Raw genomic sequence first — 19,981 nt, 5'->3', positions numbered from 1 at the left:
TTAGATTTGTCTTATTCCAAGACCAGTTTTCTATCCGCTGTACCACAGTGTTGTTTTTTGTGTTTTTGGGTTTGTGTGTGTGTGTGTATGTGTGTAGTATACATACATATACGTACATAGATCTAGATAGAGTGTAGATAGATAGATCTACAACTGTAAGGGACCTTAGAAGCCATCTGAAACCATCTCATTTCACAGATGAGGAAAGGGAGGTACAAAAAGCTGACATGATTTAGCCAAGTCTCATAGGTAGTAAGTAACAGGGCCTGAATTTGAACCCAAGTCCTGTGACTCCCTGCACCACGTAGCTCCCTGTCTCTTATCCATGGCTATCTGCCTAGTACTGAGCTCTTATCTGAGCTACTTTGGTACCTCTCTAATTCCTGCTTCCTCCTTCCAGTCTTTCCCCTATCCCTGTCTCACACAGAACTCCCTAAATCATCTTCTTAAAACACAGAGATGTGTTCTATCTCTACTCAACAATCTCCAGTGGCTCCCTATTGCCTCTAGGACAAAATTCAAACTCTTCACCCAAGTATGGAAAGCCTTTCTCAGTGGGAAGCCAGCAGACTTAGTTTGCCTTCTGTCATGTGTACTCTGGGTTCCAGTCAAATTGGCTGCTATCCACTTCCCCTAATCATGCACTCTGGGCTTTTGGCCAGGCTGTCCCCAGCCCTTAAAGTACTAATGCCCTCTAGTCTGTTTATTAGAATCCTTAAGCTTCCTTCTGTGACCTCCTTATTTCCTGATAAGTTCTTTCCTTCCTCAGTTATCTTGGATTTCCTTATCTGCTTACCTGAAAAGAGAATGGAATCTCCTGAGGGCAGCAACAGTTTTTCACTTGTCTTTCTCTTCCTATTGGGTAGCACAATGTCTCCTTGTATAGAGTAGGGTCTTAATAAATGTTGGTTGAATTATATTAGGAGCAGATGGGTGGTGCAGTAGATAGATAGAGTGCTGGGCGTGGAGTCAAGAAGACCTAAGTTCAGATCCAACCTTAGATACTTACTAGTGGGTGAGCCTGAGCAAGTCACTTAACCCTATTTGCCTCAGTTTCCTCATCTGTAAAATGAGCTAGAGAAGGAAATGGAAAACAACTCTCATATCTTTTCGAAGAAAACCCCAAATGGAGTCATGAAGAGTCAAATATGACTGAAACGACTGAACAACAATGAATTGAATTGAATTAAGTGAATAACCCAGAATCACACAGCTGCTTTTAAATGTCCAACAGAAGATTTGGACCCAGGTCTTCCAAAGCCCAATCCATCATTCTTCCCATAGCATCACATTGCCAGACATCCACAGCATTCGATTTCCATTACCAGCAGCAGGAGGGATGATCGCATTTCTATATTAAGAAGCATCAGAGTGTGTGGAAAGGGGGCCAGCTGGGTTTGTGGGCAAGTGGCTGCAGGTCAAATCTGAGCTCTGCCCCTTACTAGCAGAAAGACCTTAGGCATGTCACCTGACCTCCATGGGCCTTAGTTTCCCCTTTTGTCATATGAGGGTATTAGACTAGGTGATCTCTGAAGTCTCTCCAAGCTCTAAAGCTAAGATTCAGTGACTTCTGATGTCCTTTCCATCCTGACCTAAAGAACCTGACGGAATTCCACTTCTGACTTTGCTTAATGGAAGGACAGACAGCAACTACTTCAGATCAAACAGACATAATGTTGAAAGAATGAATGTTTATTTCCAAAGCAAACATTCTGACTCAGGCTTGACTCACATTTGCCCTGCTTCTCTAGCAGGTCTGGACTCTTGCTAGGTTTTTCTGCCCTAACAGCCCAGCTACTGTGTCACATCAGTCTGTGATCACTAGATAAGCAGGAGCGTGTGCTGTCACTGTCCTCAAGATGGCTGGGCTGAACCGAACACCCTGGCGTGGCCACCGTCCTGATGACTCAGAGGAGAGGCAAGGAGGTTTAGCGAGGCTTGCTTCATCACGCATTGGTTCAGAACCAAACAGCACACCCAGCCAGGACCAACTGTAAGGAGAATGAGTTTCACGGCCCTCGGGATGGGGGAGAGGGAGGGAAGAAGAGAGGGTCTGTCCTGTGAAAGCAGTCTTCCAGAATAGAAAAGGACTGTTTGGTGCAGCAAGTTTCCAGTTTTGCGAAGGTGATGTTGGTCTCTGTCCCCTGGTTGTCTAGGCAGGATCAACCCCTCATGTGCCTTGTATCAGTAAATCAGCAAGTAAGCATTCATTAAGTACTTACTGTGTGCTAGGTATTGTGCTGAGCCCTGGGAATGTAGGGGCAGGAGAGGCAGAAATACTCCTTGCCTTCAAGAAGCTTACATTCTTTTTTTTTTAAATTTATGGAATAGAACAAGCATTTCCATAACAGTACAATAAAAAAGATGACTGTACAAAGAACTGCAAATCTACTATGCACAACTTAAGTATTCCTTTCAAATAAACAAAATTGTCATATAAATTTCTTTTTTTCTTTGCTCCCCCTACCCTAAAAATGGCTACCATTACACACCCACACACACAAAATTATTCTATGCATACTTCTATAAGTTCTTTCCTGGATGTTGATAGCATCTTTCTTCATATGTCCTTTACGGTTTATCAAGAAGCTTATATTCTAATAAGGGAGGGAGCATGAATATCAAAAGGGCTATTTCAGATGCACACAGAGCAGATCAGAAGTTCTTAACCTCTTTAGCACGACCCCTGAGGCAGTCTGGTGATGCCTATGGGACCCCCTTTTCAAAAGAATGTTTTTAAATGCATGAAATAAAACACATAGGATTGCCAAGGGAACCAATTATTTTGAAATACAGCTATGAACATTTTTTTAAAGCCCATGGACTCCAGATTTGGAACGCATGTTCTAAGGAAAGAGAGAGAACCAGAGTTCCAATCCCAGTTATGCTTATCTGTGTGAGCCCTGACAAATCACTTCGTTTCTCTGGCCATTTGGATCTGTATTGATTCCCCTTTTGTAAGGTGGTAGTCTGGACTAGACCAAGGGTTCTTAACCATTTTTGTGCTGGGGACATTGTGGAGAACCCTATGGACCTTTCTCAGAATGTTTTAAAATGCATAAAACAAGGATATCAACTATATTGAAATATGGTTATCAAAATATAGATATTTTGATAATTATATATCTATTATTAATTTATTACTATTAATATATCTATCTGTTATCTATTTCTCTATATCCATTCATCCATTACTCTACCATCTATTTCTCTATATGCATCCATCCATCATCTGTCATCCATCTGTATATCCATTCATAATCTGTCAGTCTGTCCATCCATCTGTTCATCTGTCTATTCATCTTTCATCTATCTCTCTCTATCATTCATTTATCTGTCTATATCTATCTGTCCATCCATCCATACATCCATTTATCTGTCTATCCATTTATCTTTCCATCTATCTCCCTCTCTTTCATCCATTCATCAGTCTGTCTATCCGTTTATCTATCTATCTGAACAAGTTCACACACCCCTGATAAGAACCCCTTGAGTGGAAGAAAGGTGATCACAGAGGAAAAGGCTCCAGCAGCTGGGAGGCGAGGCCTCCTGCAGAAACTCTCTCTCTTGTCCTGAGTGTGAGCGACGGCTTCCTGGGAATCCTCAGCGCTCGCTTCTTCTGGGCCCCAGTTGGCAAGCCTCTCAGACAGAGCTTAAGGTGGAAAAGTCTCCCAGGTTTTGTTTTTTTCTTCCTCCTTGAATGTCTTTGCTTTCAGTGAACTCCCTCTGAGAAGATGAAAACTTTCTGAACGCCCTAGTGAGTTCCTCCCCCGCAGCCTGTCCTGCCCATTCCCTTCCCCTTCTCCTGCTCCCTCTTCTGTCCTTTTTGTTCCCCCCATGCCTTTCCTCTGCTCTCTCTCTTTCCTCCCTCTTGGAGTCACAGAATCTTGGGTTTGGAAAGGATGTGAAGCGGGCCTCCTCTCCAACCTCCCACCCAGTGCAGGAATCTCCTCTCAGCACCCCTGCCAAGGAGGTCATCCAGGCTCCCAGCCTCAGCTTGAAGACTTTTCTTTGATTTTTAAAAAGCTTTCCTGATGCCGCTTGTTTTTCTATCTCAAGTCATTTCCGGATAGACCTCCTCCCCCCGGCCTCCCCTGAGCCTTCCCTTGTAAAAACAACAGCAGCAGCAGCAGTGGTGGCAAAGTTGAGTAAAACTGATGACCGACACATCGTGAAGATCAGAGAGCCAGTGATGGAATGTCCCCATGCCTGGAATGCACTTCCTCCTCAGCTCTGGAAACCTCTGGCTCCCTTGGAGGCTCGGTTCAAGTGTCATTTTCTTCAAGAGACCTTCCTTAACTCCCCCTCAGTCCCATACATCACTGGGTGTGTATTTAATGTGAAAGTGATTTTAGTTATCTGGGAAGTCCTTCAAGTCACTTCATGGGCCTCAGTTTCCTCATTTGTAAAAAAAAAAAAAGGCTTAGACTAGGTGACCTCTCAGGTCCCTTCCATTTCTAGATCTGTGATTCCCCCCACCCCCAAGTTGAATGTAAGCTCCTTGAGGTCAAAGACTGTCTCATTTTTATATTTGTATCCCTGGCACTGGTGCAGAGTAAGTACTCATAAATCGTTGTTGATTGATGGATGGACCAACCCCATTCATTTTTTCAGGTGAGGAAACTGAGGACATTAGGTGACTTGCCCAAAGTCACGCAGTCAGTAGCAGAGGCAGGATTTCACCTCTTGTGAGTTTAGCCCTGGTTGCATATACATGACCACCATTTCCCACCCATAGACACCTCTCTTCCACTGCTACCTCAGTGTATTTCTTTATCCCTTTCCTGGGGCTAAGATCTGTTAGAATTACAGAGGCATATGAAGCCTCTCTGTGAAACTCTCTGCAGACAGCCGGCCTGTTCCCATTGTGGTGATTAGAAGGTTCTTTTTCCATGTGCTGAATCACAGTCTGTCTCCCTGTCCATCTTTGCCTTTCCTTGAGTTATGGTGGGCAAAGGTGGTGTCAAAAGCAGAGGGAAGAGAATGGCTTGTTATTTTTGCTTCTCCCACAACAGCAACAATGATAACTCACATTTATATGTGGTTTAAGTTTCGCACGGTCCGTTTCATATGCCTCTAAGTTTGAGGCTATTGTTTTCATCCCCATTTTGCAGATGAAAAAAACAACGATCAGAGAGATTGAGTGATTTCCTAGGTCGGTCACAGAGCTAGCTAGTATCTGAGGCAGGATTTGAAACCAGGTGTTCCAGACTCCAGGTTTCTTTCCTATCCACTATGCCATGAGAAAAAGTTATCTTCTGGACCAGAGCCTGAAACATCTTTTCAGCTTTGTGTAGGGCTAGAAGATAGCAGACCTTTATGGTAACTGTGCCCATCAAGTATTATTTGTAACTATGAGATTAATGAATTGGTTATTAAACACATAGGATGTGCAAGGCAATTTGGAAGATACAGAAAGGAAGGGGACATAGACTTTCCCTCAGGGGGCTTGCAATCTAGTTGGGAAGACCAGATAACGAACCAGCAAGAATGCCCTGCAAATGGCGTGCTCTATATGCCCGTGAGTGCTATGAGAATTCAGAGGAGTGGGGATGTCTCACTGTTCCTTGCCTGAATAATTCTCATACTGGCTCACAGTATAGAGCCCCAGTTGGGAGTCAGAGAGAGAAAATGAGGGGGACAGTGCGAAGTGAAGAGCAAGACATCTGATTACAGCTGCCGCACAAGCCAAGAAGGGGCAATTGGTTTGACTGGCAGAAGAGGGGTGGAGTAAGGAAAAGTGAGATTAGATCAGTCGAATAAGGTGGGGAAGCCCGGTCCCCAGATGGACTAGCCTAAACCAGGAGGTCTTCAGTTCATCGATTTAAACCTAGAAGAGTCCTTTTAAGTCTTCTGACCCAACCCCTTTGTTTTATAATTGAGGAAAATGCCACTTAGGAAGGGAAGTGGCTTACCCAGGGTCACACTGCTAGCTAGGTAGTGACATATTTGAGTCTTTTCAATGGCCCTGGAGAGAGTCCCCCATCACTGGAGGTCTCCAAGCAGAGGCTGGATGGCCTCTTCTTCAGGATCTTGGAGATGGGAATCTTGTTCAGGTACTGGTTGGGCTGAATAACTTCTGAGGTCCTTTCCAACTTGGAAATTCTGTTTGTGAAAATGTTGAGTTTGAAACTGTCCTAGTCATGAGGTCAGACTGGATTGAGGGTTCTCCTCCTGACTCTGCAGCTGTTTGACCCTGGAGCAGAACTTCCCTGGGCCTCAGTTTCTTTGTTGACAGAATGGAGAGGGTAGGGCTTTATGATTGCTGAAATTCTTTCCAGCTCTAACATGCTCTGATTTATGAAATGAAAGATTTGCTGGGAAGCAGTAGATTTGTGGGGAAAGGCTATGTATGTGGGAGCGGTGATGGGTAAGGAGATATATGGAAGGGGAATGGGGAATTCTATGGAAAGAGGAATGTGGCAATGGGAATTTATTGAAAACTGTATGAGATATTCCATCTTATCTTACTAGCTTCCACTGGCCTGTAGCATAGACAAGAACAGCCCTAGAGAACGTCGTCTTGGCATTCTGTTTAAGGTTGAATAGGATCTGTCAAATGTATTTGCTTTATGGTTTAACGACTTAACATATTACTCTTCTTTGAAGTATTTACATTGTTTTAAAGGGATCGTGAGTAAAGGCTAGTACTTTACACAAAGGAGGGAATCTCTCTTGGTAGAATTTCAGTTACTTTGGAAAGGGGGCCTCCTGTTTTTTTTTTTTTCCCAACCATGCCATGTTGGGGGAGAGCAGGTATTCTTTCCATATGTATACACATGCTTACAATGACAGCAGAGAATGGCATTGATGAAAAGGACTTAAAATGCAAGTCAGTTTCATTCAGTGTTTATCAGGTGACATGTGTTCAAGGCCCTGCTAGTAATGAAACAAGTCACTGCCTCCACTCTCAAGTATTGAGAGTAAAAGGTGGCACAGGTAGAGAAATAACCGTCAGTTAGCATATGATTAAGTGCGGATAAGAGGTCAGGTTGGTATGATATGGATCATTTTTAGTTGGGGGCATGGATCAAGGAAGGCTTCATAGAAGAGGTGACATATGTCCTGAGCCTTGAAGGAAAGGAACCTCTTCAGTAGGGAATGGGCCAGGGGTTGAGGTAGAAGCCAATTGAAACACACTGTGGAGTCAGGAAGAGCTGAGTTCAAATGAGTGAATAATAATAGCGCGCATTTGCAAAACACTTTTAAGTTTTTCAAAACACTTTACAGATATTATCTCCTTTGATCCTCACCACGACCCTGGGAGATTGGTGCTATTATTATTACCATTTTACAGGTGGAGAAACTGAGGTTGATAGTTTAAGGGACTTGATCAGTGGTGAATGTCTGTGGCCAGATTTGACCTCCAGGCTTCCTGTCTCCAGGCCCCGTGGCTACCCATTGTGCCACCTAACTTGCTACATATCAATGTATCTAAAGAGCCTTGCACCCCTGAACGTGCTACTTAGATGTGTAATGGAATGGTTGTTATTCTAGGCTGGAGCATGCTGGGAGCAAACACATGGAGGTGGGAAAGCGTGGCATGAGAATGGTGGATCATCATCCACTTTAGGTGGAGTCAAGAGGACGTGTGGGTGTAGGGTGAGATAAGCCTGGAAAAGTAGATTGCTGCCAGATTGGGGAGGCCTTTGAATACCAGGCAAAGCCCTTTGTGGGTTGGGTTTTGGGCTTTTGTTTTTCTTGGAGTCTTTTGAAACACAAAGCCCACTTTTTATGGAAAAGGCAGCAGAGGTTTTGAGTGAGAAAAGGAGCATAAGAAAGTAGTGATCATTTTCAGGGGGGGAGCTGCAAGGTTTTTCCAGCCAAATTGACCGAGGCAATCTCACAAACAACCTTTTGTCAAGGGTTCATGAAATAAAAAATCCCAGCATATGTTAGTAGCAAGTTACGAAAAAGCCCTGGAAGAAAATCCATAGTTCTCTTTTCCTTAGGAGTCTGATAATCCTTGTAGTTTGGGGAAAGGATGTGTTAATCCTCTAGCTTGTCAAAAGCATTGTTTTAATGTTCAATCCAAGTTTTGCTGGGGCCTCACTCTGCTTTAAATGGCATAAACCTCCAACGGGCTTGTTTTATAGCCAAGTGCCTTGTGATGAGGTGCCAGTTACTCAATAGCTCAGAAGACAGTCTTGCCTTGCAGAGAGTTTTGCTATTTGGCCGGTGGTCCACATTGCAGCAGTCATGGCCAAGTTGGAGGAGGACTACATTTCCCAAGGTGCCTTGGCCTGACGTACAAATTGGAAGAGAACAATGACTCCGTCTCACATGAGGCTTTTTGTCCGGGGCACGGTTTATTGATCGTTGAGGGGGGACTCCTAGGGAAAGTAGAGGATAATTGGAAGGCTTTGTTGAGTTCATGACTGCAATGTACAGAGTAGAGAGGGCAACCAGACGAGGCATTTACATGGCACCATTGTGATTGGAGAAGTAAAGAAGATGGGTTGCAGATGAAGTCCACAGGGCTAGCAGCAAGGGCTCTGTCCCCCGCTAAGGCTGTGCCTTCCTTATTAGAACCGGGAGTTTTGGAGGAGTTTGAATCTGCTCTGCGGGGGAAGGGCAATGACGCTTAACTCATTTAGGAATGTGGTGGATAACTTTTCTTCTGTTGCTTTACCATTGTTTCATGATAAAAAGAAAAAAAGAAACTTTCGGTGCTGTTCTCTGTTTTTTGTTTTGTTTTATAGTATAGTGAGCAAATGAATACATAGCCCTTAATTAATCTTAATTTTCAGTCTGGATGGGAGCAAATCAAGTGGGACAGGTGACTTCCTATTGAGACTCTCCCATCTTTGGAATCAGTTCATAGAGGGTCTGAAGAACATTGGAGTATGAGCATCGTAACCATTAATTGATGCCATATGACCCAGCTTCTTACTACCTTCTCCTCTTCTTTTCCTTGTGTTCCTGTTCCTCAGTCATCTGTGCAGGTTCAGTAAAGGTTGAGGGCTGTAAGTACTAATAGCCCTGTTCAAAGAGAGTCAGGATGGTCTATATCTTCTTCATCTTGCCTGATTGCCCCACCCTTAAAGCACTTTCTAAATTGTCCCCTGGTATTGAGTGATTGATATATTAAACTGCACCCTCCTGGCTTTTGAGACGGGTTTAAGCTACCTGAAGAGTCTGGCTGGAGAGGAGCTGATTGTACATTGGATAACCTGAAGCTTACTTAACAAGGATATTTAGCCTGGAAGAAGAGTTTGGGATTGGTGGGCATGATAGTTATCTTCAAATATTTGAATGGTTGTCATATGGAAAATAGATTCATTTTGTTCTGTGTGGCTCTAGAGTAGAAAACCAGGGATAATGTGGATAATGTGTGGTAGTTACAGGGAGGCATGTTTTGGTTCAATGCTTTCTGACGATTAGAGCAGCCCTAAATTAAAGAGTATTTAAGCAGAGGCTAAATAGCCACTTTTGCTAGTGATGATATAGAAGGAATCAATGCTTCAGACAAGATTTTTTTTTCAATTCTAGAATTTCCCGAGCCTATGTGGTGCATGACCAATATGTGGTATATTTGGATTTTTCTGGCATGGGGGGAAATGCTGGATTTGGGGTGATAGGTGTGGCCTCTTAACCTCTCTGGCCCTCGGTGTCCTTATCTACACTTAGGTCCAGATTAGTACCAATGATGATTCCCATGAAGGGACAGTATCATCTGAATTCACACTGCATATTTCCATTAGGCTGGAGCCAACTACCATATTTTACTTAATTATAACTGTAATAGTGTGAATTAGAACATGTGATCACTTGACAGGATTCATTCATCATACTAATTGGAACCTAGCTGTAAACACTAAAAAGCTTGGATTAGATGATTTCTAAGGTCTACTCGGCTCTAAGTCACCAGATCTGTGACTTATGCTAGTGCCAGTCCCTTGAGATCCTCCCCAATTTATTCTGTGTATATCTTGTTTGTACATCGTTTACATGTTGCCTTCTTCATTAGAGCATGAGCTCCTACAGACCAGGGCTATTTTCGCCTCTGCATTCCCAGAGTTTAGCACAGTGCCTGGCACATAGTAGGTACTTAATAAATGCTTATCGACTTGACTTTTTAAAAATACATTTTAATGATGCTTTTCTTTCTATATCACTGTTATTTGTGGAGGTATCCATCTTGTCTGCTCCCTCCCCCATCGGACCTCCGGAATCCAAAAATAGTTAAACAAAAGCGACTGATACCATGACATTATGTTCTCATAGTCTGCCACCTCTGAGAGGAGAGAGGCGTGCTTCGGTGCCTGTTCTCTGGGACCATTCTGGATTTTTTTAATCACTCAGATTTAGTTTTCTTTTAGTGATCTCTTTAATGGCACAGTTGTAGTCACTGGGTATATTGTTCCCTTTCTTGCCATTTCTTTGAGTACTTCACGCTGTATCTGTTCATACAAATCTTCCCCTGCTCTCTGAATCCAGTTATTTTTCTTCACTACCTCTGGCTTCCCTTACTCTGTTCAATGCAAAAGGAAAGCCGCTTTTGTAAACCCAGAGAGCCGGGGCACTTCCTCCCAACCATTGAGTGCCTCTCTAATCATCTTATTTCCGCACATCCCAAGCAGCTACCTTCATGGGATTTGGAACCAAATGTTACTTGATAACCAACTAGTTATAGAATCACAGAATTTGAGAGTTGGGACCTCAGCAGACATCTGGTCCAAACCATAGATGAGGGGTTCTTAACTTTTTTTATTCCATGGACCCATTTGGCAACCTGAACGCCCTCTCAGAATTATGTTTTTAAATGTATTTTGTGTGCATGCGTGTGTGTGTGTGTGTATACATATATACATATATATTATATACATAAATATATATATACACACATGCATGTAATTACAAAGGATCAATAAAAATCAAGATAAATAATATTATTTTGAAGTGAAAGTCCAACGCACTTTAAAGTAATAAATAACTAATAAAAAATGATCAATAAAGGATAATAAATTTATCAAAATATGTTTTTAAAATTTCATGGACCCCAAACGGCCATAGAGCCTCTGTGCTTGATAGTCAATGTGCATTTATTAAGTACTTACTGTGTGCCAGGCACAATGCTAAGCACAGAGGAGATCAAGAAAGGCAAAAAAAAAAAAATTCTCTGCCCAACCCCCTTCTTTTACAGATGATGAAACCGAGACTTAGAGAGATAAAACACTTGCTTAAGGTTGTATGACAAGTATCAGAGCCAAGAGTCAAATCTAGTTCTTGTGTTTTTTTCCACGCCATTTTCTTTCCAAAGAAAATTCATTTCATTTTTCTTCTAGGGGTCACTTCAATAGCCTTTGTTCAAAAGATGGTGGCGTAATAGAAAGATTATTGGAATTAGATTCCGGAAAGTCTAAGCTAGAATCTGATTTCGTGCTAGTTATGTGACGATAGGCAAGCTGCGTTTCCTCCTCTGAGCCTCAGTTTACTCACTTGTAAAACAGAACAAATAATAGCAGGGTAGTTAGGAGGATCAAAGGGGATGATGTATTTGAAGTGCTTTGCAAAGCTTAAAGTGATCTGTGTTAGGTATTATTGTTATACACCCAAACTTTTCATGGATGTCCCCAGGAGCGAAGAGTGAGGTCATGGAAGAGTTAAAACCCTCCCTCCCCCATCCCCAAGTGCATTCCAAACTATAAACTGGATACTTGGCATGTCCATTTATTAAAATGGAAACAAAGATGATTTTTAATTCCTTCCAGGGGCCTGTACTTATACTTCCACTCCCCTCCCCCACCATAAGCCCTGATGATGCTGTCATGTTGAGGGTGGCTGGATCATTAATTATACAGCTATCATGCGCCGCTCCTGGCTCAGGGGTCATGATGCCAGTCCACTGGGGTCACTATTCACTTTCAGTCAGCTTATACTTTGCAGCTATTTACTTTTGAGTAGCTGTTTGTGCTGGGTGCTGAGGCAGGGAGAAGACAAAGTTGTTTCTCTCCCCATGCCCAGTGGGTAATTTTGCCTGGTAGGACAACCCTAGGGAGGAAAATAGAAACTAATGAACCTTCTAAAAACCCATAAAAACCATCATTAGACTTTCCATCCTTTTTTTTTAAAGAGTCTCATCTTTGTTACATCCTTCTCCCCATCACCTCTTTCTAAGCATGCTGAGCCTGGAATGGAAGCAGAGTGGTACTGCTCTTGATGCCACTGAGATGTCTCTTACCGAGATTGAATTAGATTAAATTTCTCCTAAATTGCATCTCGCATGGTACTGCTACTATTTGTCCTCTCTCTGTCTATCTTGCTCTTCCTCTCTCACTTTCTTTCTCTCAAATGGATTTGATGCTGGGAGTTAAAGGGATGGATGAAGCTTCAGACTGGCCTCCCACACTGTTGATGGGAAGCCATTCCAAGAGCACTATAACGTTGACTTTGGCCTGTGAAATGCACTGATGTCACTGGATGACAATGTTAAGTATGCATCAGTGTGCAGCCTTAAATAAAACTGCCAATTAATAAACTCATTTTTAATGGAGCTGTCAGAGAGGAGGCTCGAACTCCTCCGGTCCCGGGGCTTTAAGTACTTTGCCAGATGAGTTCAGGGAATAGCAGTGCAAGACCAGACTGGACCTGTACAGACTTGTTCCTGATGTGTGCTGTATGGGATTCCCATTCAAGCCCTGGCTCACGTACAAGCCAGAGAAGGAAGAGTAACTATTGGACTGCCCAGCGCTCAGCTTGAAAGGCAAATGGTTCTAACCATTTCCATAAATGCCTTGTCCAATAGCAGGAGATTGGGAGTGGGGCTGTCATCTCAGACTTTTGAATATATAAACAGCTCATTGCTGATGAAGCACGGATTGATGGCTGCCATGACAGAACCAAGCCAACTGATGAGATCAGTTGAGTCAAATCAATAAGTATGTTTTAAAGGCCTGTGTTGTGCTGCGGGTATACAAGGACAAAAATAAAATAGTCCCTGCCCTCAGAAAGCTTACAGTCTATTGAAATGAGTGAGTGACTCTTCATGTGTGGGCCCTCAGCTTTTGATCAGTTTTGAGTTTCATTCAATACTTGTAATTCTACCGTGGAATTCATTAAGGACATTCATCCTCTGTTGGTAGACTTGGAAGTGATCTTGTGCTCTGGAAAACTGTCATTTGGGCAGAACCCTTGCAACACAACCTACCTGGAAACAGTGTGTGCCCATTGATTGAGTAATGGCTAATAAGCAAGTTGTGTTTGAATGTAATAAGTAGTGTTGCACCATAAGAAAGAGAAATCATGAGGATTTCAGAGACATGTGGGAAGACTTGTATGAACTGATGCGGAGTGAAGAAAGCAAATCTGGAAAAACAAAATACACAAAGACTACTCATTACAATTTAAAAAAAAAACACCACAAGGCAGCCTAGGTATAATGACCAATCCTGTTTCTAGAAAATGAATGAGGAAACACACCTCCCACCTCTGGGTAAAGAGGTAGAGGATTCTGGGTGTGGAATGTTGCATTTGCTCTCAGACTTCAGTCAGTGTGTCCATTTATTTTTCTTAACTGTTTTTCTTTCTACAGGGGAGAATTCCATGGTGAGAGGGAACTTCCTGAAGTAAAAACAAAAGGATAAATAGTAAAACTTTTTTCTTTAAAGAATTAAACTCAATTCCACAAACACTTAATATCAGCCTACTGGGCTAGTTTCCAAGGATAGAAAAGCAAGAACAAAACTATCCCTGCCCTCAAGGACCTTCTTGAGTGCTATTGAAGATAAGAATCGGCACATTCAGCATGGCTGTTTTCAATCCAACTCCAGTTGCCCCATCCCTAAGCTCTCTTGAGTATTAATGTTTGTCTAACTAGACACTGTTCCTAGCATCTGCAAAAAGTTTTGTCTTCCTGGAAGAACCAGCTTCCTTGCAGAATTTTCCCTGGCCTCTCTCAAGCCACACATCTTTAATGTAGCCATTACAAAGACTAATTAGAACAAAATGTTTAGGTGTGATTAAGGGAAGCTATTTATTGGATCCATAATTATGGTTTTATAACTTAGCTTTGAATACTTTTCCAGATCATATATTCATTCAACAGTTGTGGAACCCTTATTGTGTGTAAGACACTATGAGAGATACATGTATTTTGAATGAATGAACAAAACATTTATTAAACATCTACTATGTACAAAGCTGGGTGGTGCAGTAGGTAGAGTGTAGGGCCCAGAGTCAGGAAGGCTTATCTTCCTGAGTTCAGATTTGGTGTCAGACACTTCTTAGCTCTGTGATCCTGGGCAAGTCACTTAATCTCTGTTTGCCTCAGTTTTCTTATCTGTACAATGAGCTGGAGAAGAAAATGGCAGACCACTCCAGTATCTTTGCCAAGAAAACCCCAAATGGGGTCACAAATATTGGATACAACTGAAATACAAATAGATACAAATACAAGATAGATGCAAATAGATATATAATAAAATATTGTATACAATTCAAATAGAATATTTGGAGATATAAATACAAATCGGAAATTAAGACAGTCCCTGCTCTAAAAGAGATAGGAGAGACAGCAATATATTAAAGGTTTCAGGTACAAGTCAGATGGAAATTTCCCATGGTCCTTAAGGTGTTGTTATGGCAAAACATATATTGATACCTTTTTTAATGTTATTATCTGCTATTGCTATTCCCAGGGCTCTTGAGTTCAGGGTCCTAGGAGAGATGATGGTTAAGGTGGTGATGGTTTGACTTGCCAGGCTTCATTGGCATAAGGATCCTGCCTTTAAAATTTCTGGCCTTAGAGAATTGCCTCTGAACCCTGAGACGTTAAGTGACCGTGTCCAAACCGAACAGCCTGCACATGTCACAGGCTCCTGCCTTGGACTTGGGTTTTCCTGACTTTGGGGCCTGCTCTCCGTCCAGAAGGCCAGGTTGCCTGTATGAGGGATAAATAGAAGAAGAAAGCACATTCCTTGTCTTCGAGCAGCTTAGCACAGGAGATGAGAACTAAATGTAAAAAACTACTATCTGATGTAGGTCATAAATGTCCAAGAGATATGCGGTGACCTGGGAGTTCAGAGGAAGGAGAAATCACATCTAGCAAGGGAGATCAGGGAATGGCATTTGCCCTGGGCTTTGGAAGTGTGTAGATTTTGAACAGATAAGTATCGTGGGATCACAGATTTAAAGGCAGGAAGGACCTCAGGGGTCATCTAGTCCAAATCCATTACTTTAAAGAGGAAGAAACTGAGGCCCGGAAAGTTGAAAGCATTTACCCAAGATCACACAGGCAGTGAGCGGCATAGCTAATTCACACTCAGGGCTTTGAGACTTGTGACCCTTTATTCTCTCTACTTAATGTACCATATTGGAGCAGGAAAGAATTCTAAGAGGAAGGGACAGTATGAGAAAAGGCAAAGAGGTCAAGAGAATGGGTATATTTGGAAGAGAAGGAGATTGGCTGTGATGGCAAAACACACACACAACTGTAAACAAAGTGTGTGCCATTGATTAGGGACTGGCTAAACAAATTGTGTTTAAATATAATGTGAGTTGCAGGAAATAAATCTAAAGGTGTAGGTTCTAGCCAGGCTGAGCCATGGGGAGAAGGGCACTGAATACCACGTGAAGTAGTGCTTTTAGCATGATTGATCAGTGCGCAAGGTCAAATCACAGGATGCCGATGTCTTTACCCAAGAAAATTAGGTTTACAGAATAAAGCAAGGCTTGCTGCAGGATAGACAGGAATCTGTGGAAGGCTTCCATCCCTGAGTTAGTGAGTGCAGCACACTCATATAGACAGCCCCAGCAGCCACGAAATTCGTTCTAGTCTCCAGTCTCTTCATTCGCAGACACATGGCGGACACTTCAGTCCAGAAATGTGAGGCATCTGGCTTCGCTGGCATTCACATGGCTTCACTAAACCAACCCACTTCCTCTCCAACACAGAGGAGTAGTTAGGTGGGAAAGTAGGGACACAGCTGGGTTATTTCATTGGATTGCACTGCAATTTCCTCATGGTGTAGCCTTACACAAAGGGAGAATCTGGAGCTCACTAAAAACATTGGCTATGCTGTTCAGTCATTTTTCAGTCTGGTCCATGACCCCATTTGGGGTTTTCTTGGCAAAGACACTGGAGCGCTTTGCTATTTCCTTCTCCCGTTAATTTAACAGATGAGGAAACTGAGGCAAACAGGGTGAAGTGACTTGCCCACAGTCACACAGCTAGTGTCTGAGGTCAGATTTGAACTCAGGAAGATAAGTCTTCCCGGTTCCAGGCCCTGTGCTCTGTGCACTATGGTGTCACCCAGCCGCCCAAAGCATGGCACAGTAGAGGGAAAAGTACTAGTTTCAGAGATAGAGGAACAGGTTTGAATCCTAGCTCTGCCACGTACTAGCTGGGTTAACTTAAACAAGTCCTCCACTCTCTGTGCCTCAGTTTCTTCATTGGTAAAATGAAGAGGTTGGACTAGATGACCATTAAGGTCACTTCTAGCTGGAAATTGATGATACTAGGATCCTGAAAGGGGTAGATGTCTGTCCTCTCTGATGATAAAGCCAGGAACTGAAAGAAATCAATTCTTAGGAAATAGAAATTTAAAAAGAAAACAAGAACTTATTTATAAATAAAAGAAAAAATGCCCTAGGCACTTAAAAAAAAGTAAAAATTCAAGATATAACTACGAGACTAACCTACAAAATATCCATGAAATTAATCAGGCCGTCAGCAAGCGTTTACTCAGCACCTGTGTGCCAGGCACTGTCCTAAGCACTAGGGATTCAATGAAAAGTCAGAGACAAGGCATACCCACAAGGAGCTCCCAATCTAGTGATGGAGGAGATACTTTGAAGTGGATTCACAGGCCAATAATATAACCACTACCTGCCATTGGGTCTCACTCAATAAACTGTTGAACATTTTTGAGCAGGAGAGTGGCATGGCTGGAACAGTGCGTTAGGAAAAAAATGAATCTGGAAGAGTAGGCTGGATTTGAGGAGAAAGAATGGGATTAGGCATACCAGGTAGATAGTTATTGAAAAAGCCCATGTGATAGAAAACAAGGGCCTGAATGGGGCAGTGAAGTTTGGGGTAAGAAGAAGGCAGTACGTGAGGAGCATTCTCGATGCAGACTTAGTGGGATTTGGCAATTCTACACATGGCATCAAGAGAGAGTAGAGTTCAGGACAGTCTTAGGAGATTGAACCTCAGTGATGAGGAAATTAATGGTACCACTAAAAGACAATGGTAAACCAGGAGGAGGGAGGAGCTGAGTTCTAGAGGAAGATACTTGGTTTAGGATGTGCTGAGCGTGGTCTCTATTCTGTTTCCTATTACACTCTTATATCAGTCAACTTTCCATCTCCCAGAGCCTGGAATGCAGTCCCTCCTGACCTCTGTCTCCTAGAATCCTAACTTCTCTCTGTCTCTCTCTTTTTTTTAAAGGCAATTGGGGTTAAGTGACTTGCCCAGGGTCACACAGCTAGTAAGGGTCAAGTGTTTGGTCTGAGGCCGGATTTGAACTCAGGTCCTCCTGACTTCAGGGCCGGTGCTCTATCCACAAGAATTCTAACTTCTCTTAAAGTATGGCTCAGGATCCCCTTCCTACATTTGAACCTTCCTCAGATGTTAGGACTCCCCCCCCTGCTTTGAACTTACCTTTTTGTTCATTTTGTATCTGTTCAGTATTTATATACCTTTGTACAGGTTTTCCCCCAATGGAATGTAATCTTCATGAGGGCTTGCCTTTGTAGCCCCTTCTCTTCACACAGTGCCATTTACATTGTAGATGTTTGGAAAATGTTTGTTGGACTTAATTGAATCCATTAACTTTCCAGGAGATCAATTTGAAATGGAAAAGGAAAATCTAACCACCCACTTGGGTACAAGAAGCTGGCTTTGGGTTATGAAACTCCTGGCCAAAGAGGGGGCATCACAAGGACTAGCTGGTGGAAGAGTTGGAAGGAAACTTAGAGGTCACAAAGTCTAGTGGCATCTCCAAATGGGGCCACTAAATTGTACATAAGGATCCTCGTAGGCCACGTATTGACTTAGAAAACTACATTTTAACATTATCTGTATTCTGTTTTATTTTGTTTGCTTATTTTTCTTTTAAAAAAATTTTCATTTACTTTATTCTGAACTTAAGAAGTAAAACAAGCATTTTGTTTCCATATTTATAAATTTTATTTACTTTATTCTGAACTTAAGTAAAACAAGCATTGTATTTCCATATTTATAAATTTTATTTATTTTATTCTGAACTTATGAAGTAAAACAAGCATTTTATTTCCATATTTTAATTCCATAACATAGTAGAGTAGAAAAGAAAGAAAGATGATTGTACATGAAAACATTTCCCAATTGCATTTTAATCTGGTTTGGGCTACCCTCAAGAGTTGAGGAGGGCTATTTATTTGACCTTTCTGACCTCATTCAACCCCATCCCTTCATGGATAATGCATAGAAAGCTTGATAGACAGAGCTTGTTCCTGAGCTAGGCCAGCCCAGTGGGGTTTTTTGCTACACCATTCCTCTGAGTAGAAGGAGAATATTGCAAGCAGAATGCTTTACAGCATAGATTCCAGAAGTAGAATCACCATGTTCACATGGGAGAGTGTATGAGATCTTCCGTCCACATTGAAGCTTTGCCTTTGACATCTGGGGCAAGTCACGTTGTTTCTCTGAAGCTGTTTCCCTCTGGCCAAAGATTACCAGCTCACTCCCTTCCGGTTATGTGAGAACAGACAAGGCAGCACCTTGAAATGATAAGAAGGAAGGGGACCGATTATATGGTGGAAAAAGCTGTGGCTCTGGAGTCAGGACTGTGTGTCACTGTCAACTCTGCTGCTTTCTGCCTGCAGGACCTTGGGCACTGCTCCCATCCTTGGGTTCCTCATCAGTGGAGTAAGGTGGTTAGACTAGATGGCCTTTGAGGTCATTGTGGTTCGAGATTTATTAATTACCATCAATTAGCCCAAATTACCATGAATGTTCAGGGTTGTGGGAAGAAACTTAGATTCGCAGTCAGGATGTGGGTCCAAATCTCAGTCAGTTCTGTTACTTAGTACTTGTGTATTGTTGGCTAAGTCACTTAACTCCTCTGGGCCTTGGTTTCCTTGTCTGTAAAATGAGGGGGTTGGACTCAGTGGTTTTTCTAAGGTCTCCTTCAGCTTTAAATCTTTCTGTGACCACTTTGAGAAAGTGTGGTGAGATTTTCAGAAAGAACTGGCCTTGGGGCCAGAAAGAGCTGGGTTCAGGTCCTGCTTCTGATACAGCCCTGCTCTATGACCTATTCTCAGTACTACTGGCTTAACAGAGAAGGATCCAATCTGTGTTGTTAGAGGGTTAGAGTTTGTTATGCCAATTAAATCCCAGACCCCCTCAATAACCCTGTGACCATTTTGTGGACAGTCCAAGGCCTTTACCCACTGCCACTTGGCACAATCCTGGGCCATCTCACCCTGCCTTTCATTGACGGATGCCCAGAGAATACCCTCTACTTTTAATGTGGGCCAAAACAACATAGCGGTCTATTTTTTTCCTTTAAAAATCATATAATTGGTTCTGAGAATAAATAGTAATCATTTTAAAATTGCCAGCTCTGTTAACTCACATCTCTGCTGTCTTACATTAGTGTAGAGAAAAGTTCATTATGTTCTCATTATCGAATGTTGACCTAATGTTCATGGTATTCCTGGAAAATTGCCTGTAAAGATTGGTATCTTGACTCCTCCTTAGGGATAGAATTCCAGTTATTGGAAACTAATAAGCAAAGGCATGGAGGGAGGAAAGTACAGGGTGTGTGTGTGTGTGTGTGTGTGTGTGTGAGAGAGACAAATAATCTAGTTTGACTAGAACATGGGATGCCTGGAGGGAATGGTGTAGGAGAGATAGATGATGGAAAGTTACCAACTCCAGACTAAGAAATTTGCACTTGACTCAGTAGGCAATAAGAGATCAGACATGAAGGATTTAAAATTTTTAGTTCAATATTTCAAATATCCACAAGTTTACTGGTATGAATATCCTCTTCAC

The 19,981-nt window shown here is 42.3% G+C and overlaps 1 protein-coding gene across 2 annotated transcripts in view; it reads left to right on the top strand.

The window, feature by feature from the left end:
• PRICKLE2 (prickle planar cell polarity protein 2) overlaps positions 1-19,981 on the top strand; it is a 345,204-nt gene that overhangs the window by 255,625 nt on the left and 69,598 nt on the right. The window lies entirely within an intron of this gene.

Source organism: Phascolarctos cinereus, unplaced genomic scaffold (assembly GCF_003287225.1).
Source record: "Phascolarctos cinereus isolate Bilbo 61053 unplaced genomic scaffold, phaCin_HiC Scaffold_4;HRSCAF=312, whole genome shotgun sequence".
Classification (NCBI taxonomy): Eukaryota; Metazoa; Chordata; class Mammalia; order Diprotodontia; family Phascolarctidae; genus Phascolarctos; species Phascolarctos cinereus.
The sequence above is the reverse complement of the archived record's forward strand: the minus strand, read 5'-3'. Positions and strand labels throughout refer to the sequence as shown.